The sequence below is a fragment of the Silene latifolia genome, chromosome 3, assembly GCF_048544455.1.
Source record: "Silene latifolia isolate original U9 population chromosome 3, ASM4854445v1, whole genome shotgun sequence".
Classification (NCBI taxonomy): domain Eukaryota; kingdom Viridiplantae; phylum Streptophyta; class Magnoliopsida; order Caryophyllales; family Caryophyllaceae; genus Silene; species Silene latifolia.
The window spans coordinates 120,914,917-120,923,613 of NC_133528.1; the positions used below are offsets into that span (position 1 = coordinate 120,914,917).

The 8,697-nt window shown below is 39.4% G+C and overlaps 1 non-coding gene across 1 annotated transcript; it reads right to left on the reverse strand.

Annotated features, from left to right (window-relative positions):
- Window positions 1–1,022: 1,022 nt before the first annotated feature.
- Window positions 1,023–1,129, reverse strand: LOC141650798 (small nucleolar RNA R71). The gene has a single exon (XR_012546813.1). It is a non-coding gene; the product is annotated as a small nucleolar RNA R71 (small nucleolar RNA).
- Window positions 1,130–8,697: the final 7,568 nt, after the last annotated feature.

An 8,697-nucleotide genomic window follows, 5' to 3' on the forward strand; every position in this document is an offset into this window, starting at 1 on the left:
CTATGAACCCATGACACCCGAGTACTTTTAATCAATTGTTTAAATCTCATTTTAATCATCTTGCTTGTTTACTTTTATTGCTATTTAGTTTAGTGATCTTCTTATCTCAACCCAAATTGTGACACCCCTAGACACCACTACTTGCAATCGAAAATCCTACATCAATACCTGTCCCTTGGGATCCGACCTTTACTTGCCTCTTTACTAATAATAGAGTTGTTTGTGAAGATATAAATATTGTTTTGGTCTAGGTGCTCCTAACGACAAGTAACCGAAATCTAAGTTCAAAGCGAACGACCGACCAAAAATGGCGTCGTTGCCGGGGACGATGTTAACTTGATTTGATTTTCTTTGATTGTTATTAGTTGTGTCTTTCTTTGCCTTGGGGAAGTAAAACTCCTCAAGGTTTGTTCTAATTATTTTTGAGTTGTTTGATATTTTGCATGTCTAGAAGATCACAAGGTAACTTGTTACCCATTGATCACGAAATTGAAAGGACTTTGACAACCAATAGAAGACTTGCTAGATACACTTTGAGAGGTATTGGTGAGGTTGTAGATATTCATTCAAATACTCTTGAGTTCATCAACCCTTTTGCAAGAGAAGGTGAGGAGAACCCAACATAAAATCAACCACAAAATCAACCCACAATGCCTAAGTTTTCATCACATTCCGTACCAACCGAGAAGAACCTACCCAATGGAAATCCCACACCACAACACTTAACCGGAAATTTCATTGCAAAAACCGCATTTATCCAATTAGTCGAAAGAAGCCAATTTGGGGGGATGCCTTGTGAAGACCCTCATTCTCACATGGAGACTTTTTGTGACTATTGTGATGCGATTTCACAAACCAGAGTGACTCAAGACCAAATTCGATGGGTCTTATTTCCTTTTTCTCTAATTTGTACCGTGAAACAATGGTTGAAGAGCCTTGATAAGGCTACTCTTGGAATTGACTCTTGGAAGAAGTTGGCTCTAGCTTTCTACAAAAAATTCTACCCTCCGGAAAAGACTAACATGCTAAGAGCTCTAATTACGGGTTTTAAGCAAAGGGACGAAGAATCTTTGTATGAAGCTTGGGAGCGATTCAAAGGAACTTGTCGCTCATGTCCTCATCATGGACTTAGCGAGTGGTTCTTGGTAAAACAATTTTTGAATGATCTTTATGAAGACTCAAGAAACATTCTCAACATGGGATCAAATGGTATGTTCACCGAAGTTGACAACAATCAAACTTGGAACAAGATTGAGGAAATGGCGGTCCATAATTCACAATATAGTAGACCTCGCAAAGCTACTAGAGGAGGAAACCATGAAGTGGACTCTATTACTCAATTGGATGCTCAAATTAGTGCTCACATTGATACCGTCAACTTGAAGTTTGAAAAGGCTATGTCTAAGCTTGAAGAAGCCTCAAAATCACCAAAACAACATGTTAATGCCATGGTAGCATCTTCATCAATCCCAAGTGGCATATGTGAGAATTGTGGAACTTTGGGACATGACCAAAGTGAATGTAGGGGAACAAGTGAGCAAGTGAATGCTTTTCAAGCATACAAAAGTGATACCCCTTATTCCAACTATTACAATGAAAACCCCAAATTCCACCCAAATCTCTCATACAAAAGCCAAAATGTTCAAAACCCTCAACCAACATACACCCCACCTCCCATGAGAAACCAAAATCAAAGACCCTTTTACAACCAAAACCAAGGTTACCAAAATCAAACTCCATACAATCAACAAAATGACCAAGGTTTTGATGTTAAAAAAGTGGTCGTCCAAATGCAAAAGAATCAACAAGAATTTTTCACTCAAATGCAAAAAGATAACCAAGCAAAAGATATCACCATCAACAACATCCTAGCCCACACAAAAATGTTGGAAACTCAAATGACCCAACTAGCATCTTCAAGCTCTCAAAGACAAAAGGTGCAATTACCACCTCAAAGTAATTCCCCAAGACATGAATCGGTTAGTGCCATCCACTTGAGGAGTGGTACAAGATATGAAGGGCCAAAGAAGTAAGTTGAGGATGAAGTTGTGGAAGCTAGTGACAAGGAAAGAGTTGTGCAAAACTCTAAGGAAGAATAACCCACAAATCAAGAAGTTTCACAGAAAAGTGAAGAAAAGGCCAAAGAGAAGGAGCCCGTTGTGATTAGACTTCTATTCCCGAGTCGTCAAGCTAAGCCTAAGTTTGATGACCAACTTGGAAAATTTATGGAGATTGTGAAGAATTTAGAAGTCTCGATTCCTTTCATGGAATTAATCAATCACGTTCCGGCCTATGCAAAGTACATGAAGGACATCCTTACAAAGAAGAAATCAATCCGGAAGCTTGAGACTATTGCCTTCACTAAGGTGAGTAGTGCCATCCTTCAAGGGAGTTCACCTCCAAAACTCAAGGATCCGGGAAGTTTCTCCATTCCATGCACTATTGGTGACACTACAATCACCAAAGCTTTAAGTGACCTTGGGGCAAATGTTAGTGTCATGCCATATTCGGTTAGCAAGAGGCTAGGAATGAGAGAACTAAAATGTACCAACATCACGCTTCAAATGGCGGATAGATCAACTAAGACACCATTAGAGGTATGGGAAGATGTTCCCGTGAGAATTAGAAAATTCTCCATCCCGGTGGATTTCGTTATTGTTGACATGGAAGAAGACTCCAACATTCCTATTATCTTAGGAAGACCTTTCTTGCACACCGCGGGAGCGGTGATCGATGTGAAACATGGAGAGCTCACCCTTGAAGTGGGAGATGAAACCATTACTTTCAATCTTGACAAGACCATGAGAGCTCCCCCATTGCATGAGCCATGTTTTATGGTTGATCACTATAGCCGGAAGGATGATAGGAAGAAGTTGGAATTTCAATGGAAAAAGAAAGTGGATGATGCTCCATCAAAAGAACAAGGAAATACCAACAAGGAGAGCTTGAAAAGCTCACCCATGACAAGTGAAGAAAATGGCCTCATTGGCCAAGACAAGAAAGAAGGAGAGTTGTCTCTATCAACTCAAGAAATTTTTAGTGATCAAGTAGATGAATTTTGCGGTCTTTGAGATGATGAGTTTGAAGGGATATTCAATACCTATATTGGTAATGCTATGAACCAAGACCATCATGGAGAACAACAAGTGCAAAGATCTATTGAGGACCTTTATCATGATAATGAGCAAGCTTTCGACTACTTCTTCAAGGTGTTGAGTAACATCAACAACACCTTGAACATGCCCCCTTGATATCTCACATTGGATGAGAGTTTGGTGGAGTCCTCCCTAAACCACCATTTGTAAATATTCTAACTCCCTAACTTGCATTTCAATTATTACATTGCATTTTTGTCATTTTTGATTTATATTTTTGTGCCTTGATCGAGATTTTAATCATTTTGAGAGAAGTGAGGGAGGGACTTATGATTTTATTGATGTGTAGTGCTTTACCTTAGTGTGGGGATAGCAATTGCCTAGGCTATTCATGCCTTTGTAGTGCCCCTACAATGAAGAACACGAGAATTGAAGAATGAAAATGACACGGGTTACGAAGTACCCACGGATGGACCTGAATTCGTGTGGTCAAGGAAGAATTCGAGCAGCGAAATGGACAATCCGCTCGTCCTGAAGAAACCCGAGCGTCCAAGTTACCAGACGCTCGCCTGGTAGAGCTGCAGAAATAAAAAATCTGGTCTGACTGCGAATCCGAGCGTCTCAGCTGAGTCCGCTCGTCTCATTCTGGACGGTCGTCCTTCAAGAAAGACGCTCATCTTTTTACTGCAAAATTTTGGGATTTTTCACTGTAAAGGAATCCGAGCGTCCACCCAGAAAGACGCTCGTCTCACCACGAAGAATCCGGTCGTCTTTCCAGGAATCCGCTCGTCCTGTGGCATCTTTTCCTGAGCCAAATTTTGAAGGATCGGAGCGTCCCGACACCTGGTCCGCTCGTCTTCCCCTGGAGTTTCAAATGTAACAGGTCTTTTTAAAACCCTCTTCTCCCATTCATTCTCATTTATTCAACATACAAACACTACCCAAAACCCAAAAGCCCAAAAACCCTCATCCTCTCCATCAACAAAAACAAATTTCCTCAACCAAATCAAATCCAAACTTCCTCACAACAAAAATTAATCACTCCTTTTGCAACAACAAGTGATTCAAACACCAAAGTCTTCAACTTTTGAGTCGATTTTTTGGATACAAAGCAACATTCTTTCATCCTAAATCGATTTGGGTATCACTAAAAATTGAAGATTTCAATCTTTCATTGGTGTAATCAAGCAAAGGAGAATGACAAGAACTAAAGGAGGCAGTAAGGCACCCCAAAAGAAGACACTTTCCAAAAGGCAACTAGCTCTTCAAGCAAAACAATTGTCAAAGGCTTTGGCAATCCAAAATGCAAGGTTGGAGGTTCAACAACAAGATCCCCCTATGGAAGCTACAAAATCAACAACTCCGGTCATTGAACAATTATCCAATTATCTGGAGGTAATTTTCACTTCCGACTCCCATAGGGAGAAATTCATTCACTATGCTAAGAAAACCATTATGCCTACTAAGTTTATTTGTGAAGATGCATTGTCAAAGTTGGGTGTTCTTGAACAAACCAAAACCTTCTTTGCGTCTATGGGATTGGGTAAATTGTTTACAATGAAAGAATTGACATACCCCTCCCTCACCTTGGAATTTTTAAGTTCTTTGAAAGTCACAAGGGTGGATACTCGAACCAACATCGAGTTTCGTCTTGAAAATGTTGATAGACGCATAACTTATGGCGAACTGGGTAAGATATTAGGCCTTAGTGATAACCCGAAATATACAAAGATTCCTATCAAGTATGACCCCGCTCCTCTTTGAATGGCAATTTTCGGGAAGAAATTCATATGCTTTCATGATTGTTGTGCTCTCTTAGTCCACCATCCGGGCATTAGAGTATGGCATAAGGTCATTGGAAATACTTTGATAGCAAGAAATAACACAAATCATCTTACCAAACTCGATTGTATTATTCTTAAGTCGGCCATGAAAATTGGGAGGGAATTTACCAAGCCATACAATGCTCTAAGACTTTTGGTTGAACGATGGCTTAATGTCGATTGTGGCAAAGAAGGCACCGCCTTTATTGTCAATGGAGGACTAGTTACCCATTTGGCTAAGCATTTCAACCGTAATTTCATCAAAAACAACACTTATGTGCCGGTTAAAGGAGGCCATCTTATTGATATGGACACCATGATTCACAAGTTTAAATGGGTCAAGCACGATACTCTTGACAACAAATATGGGTGGTTAACAAATGAAGCTAGATCCTTCACCTTGCCTTCCAAAATTTGCTGATTGAATGTTCATCGATCAAACTACCTTCTCCCACTCTCCGAAGAGACCGAGTATATCATTCAACAACAAAGGGGCGAAATTGCCGAGCCCTCCTCCTCCATTATCACACCACCTTACCCATTTGAATACCACGAGTTCAAACCCAAAGATGTCGAAGTGGGAAATGATTACGTGACTCTACTCATGAGGGAAATGCATAAGCAAGCTTGCAATGATAGAGTGGATGCTTACAAGGACCAATATCCGCCCCTCCTATATCTAGCTAGGGAAGGACTTCTTGATCCGTCTTGTCCTTTGCCTAGTTGGGCTGATAGGGAAGTATTCTTTCCTAGCATTTCTAGTAATGGTAGACCGGGTGGAGAGGAGATGGTTGTTGAAGAGGGTGGTAACCAAGAAGGAGAAGAAGAGGTTCAAGAAGAAGAAGTCCAAGAAGAGGAAGAGGAAAGTGAGGAAGAACAAGCAAGTGAAAGTGAGAGTGGACATGATTCCACATCTATGGAGGTTGATGATGTCTCAAGAGGGAAAGATGATGATGATGATAATGATATGATGGGTGAGGATTAGCAAACTTTGGAGGCTCTTATATTCTTACACCTCCCTTATGGATTGTCTACTTCTCTTGTTTTTATTTTATCTTGATTATTTTGTGGAGTCCTAGCAACATTGGAGGACTAACACCTTGGCTTCATTAAGGTGTTCATTTTTATTGTTCCCGACTTGTAAAATCCAAAATGACAATTGGTAGGTTCATGCATTGCATTCTATGTGTATGAACTCCCCGAAATTCATGACATTAGAAATAATGTCTATTTTGGTTTGGGGAAGTCCATGCATATGCATTGGGAGCTAATTTAAATTATGCTCTCCGCCATAACAAAAACACATACATCATGTAGTGTAGTTTAGTGTAGTTTGCATTTAGTTTAGAAATCATGCGTATTCATTGCATAATTTCCTATCGTATTGGTCATTGAGGACAATGCCCATACTAGTGTGGGGATGGGAAATTCTAACTTCACTTTTATTCAAAATCCAAAAAAATCAAAAATTTCGAAAAATCCAAAAAATTTGAAAAATTGAAAATTCAAAAACAAGTTCCTTTCCTTTGTAGTGTAGTCTTGTATATATAGTTTTGTGTATATTGTGTTTGTTCATCTTTGTTCACATTGATTGACTACGCCACATCCGAGACATGAGGATATTGAAGACTGCATAGTATGATCTTTCCAATCTCCATTTTCCTCTTTATGTTAATGACTATGTGGCTTTATTTGATTGATGCGGTATAAACAATGTGAATTTAGGACTTGCATTTAGACTACTTGGCATACTAGTTGGTAGAAGCATATGTATTAGGATGTATAAATGTTAGTTGTATCATGGCATGTAGTTTGCATGTTAGAAAAATTTTGCGAAACCGTCTATTTGGGAAGCTTGACAAGTGTACATAGGCCCTAATAGATGCTTTTTCTTCTTAAGACTTTGCTTATTAGAATACTTGTAAAACACCCTAGGATGTGGCATATTAGTATCCTTTGACCCATGGATTAAGGCCTAGTCAAGATTACCTTGTGGTGTGATAACTCCTTGGCTACCTTTTATTCCAAGGTGATCCTTGAAACCATGCAACCATCATCCATGTTCTACCACATTTTGTCATCAAAGGGAATGGGCACAAAAATTATTCAAATTTGAGTTCAAGAAGTGAAATGAAATGTCAAAAAGTTTGCAAATTGCATCAAAAGAAAATAGGAGCAAAAATAGACTCCTAAAGCTTCAAATATAAGCACCCTCCCTACAAATGGGGTGACTTTGAAAATGTTCAAAAAGAAATGCAAAAGTTGAAAAATTGTCAAGTGTTGAAATGCCAAACATCAAAAGAAATGGCAAAAAGAAAGTGTTCTCAAATGTTATATGCCACAAGAAATTGGGGGAAAAACAACAACAAAGCAAACTCCCAAATGAAACTCAAATACTATTGATCCCTTTATCCATCGTATCCATTTTTGTGCATAGTAAAGAGGAGACGACCCTTGTTCTAGTCTAGGCAAGAAGGGGAATTCCGCGGTCCTCCAGTGTTTCTAACACCATAGGGAGTCTACTCTTGACAAAAGCATTTAACGATTGAGGACAAAGGTATCCTAGCTTGACACAACATGGAGGTGATTTATTGGTATCCTTCTAGGCTTAGTAGTTTGAATAAACCATATCTATGAAGGAGTGTGTACCCTTAGATTGCTTCCCCTTTAGATAATTTCCGCCACTTAGATGAGAAAAGTGGCTATTCTTTTTGTAGATGCATCCATTACTTGTTTTGTGTGCTTTAATGATTGGATGTGTCGCCTTTTTGGCAAGACCCACCTTGCCTTACAAGAAGGCATCCTACCTCATGGTTGTCTTATTGTGAGTTGAAGGGGCGGAGTGAGACCCGCTAGTTGTCTCATATCGGCTATATTAGTAGGTTAGTTTAAATAAGGGTCCTAGTTTTTGTCACCTCTTTACTCGGGACGAGCAAAGGTTTGGTTTGGGGATATTTGATGTGACCAATATTTGAGCATATTTAGTCCCCGAATTAGCCTCGTTCCTATGCTTTTTAGTGCATATTTGGGTCATTTACTATCTTTAGTCCTTTGTTTTGCATATTCTTTGAGGTTTTGTTTCCTTGGTAGAAGAGGAGTGCAAACCTTGCATTTTCATGGCAAAATAGAGCTAAATTGATTGAATCTAATGACCAAGCATCAAAGAGAAGACAAGACTAGAAGGCCTTTGTACATAATGTAGTAGATGGGCAATGATAAACAAGATCCTTGCATCTCCGACAAGATAACGGAGTATTTTTTGGAAGAAGGAAGAAGAAAAGAAGGAAAAGGCACGCTGGACTAAGATCCGAGCGTCTCACCTATCGGGACGCTCGTCCAGAAGCTCTAGAATGCGAGCGTCCAAGCTGCTAGGCCGCTCGTCCACCGCCTACACAATCCGCTCGTACCGACCTTTTGGACGCTCGGATTGTCTTCCAGTGTAACACGTCCTCTTCATGCTCCATTCAAGATGCGCATATTTTTGAAAGACTAGCTAAAAGGAGACCCGCATCTTTTCTTGAGAGGAGCGATTCCTCAAGGACTTAATCGTCATTTAAGCCCTTAGTAACCCTAATTTGTGCACCTAATCCCCACTATAAATACCCCATTAGTCTAATTAGATTATCATGTTCGTCTTATCAATCTTTAGTGTAGTTTATATTATTCTAATCTCTCTTTAATCTTGTAATCAACTTCTAATCAAGTCTTAATACAAATCTCATTTCCTTAATTTCTCTATTTTTCATCTTTTATTTTGGGTAATTGAAGATAATTTGGGT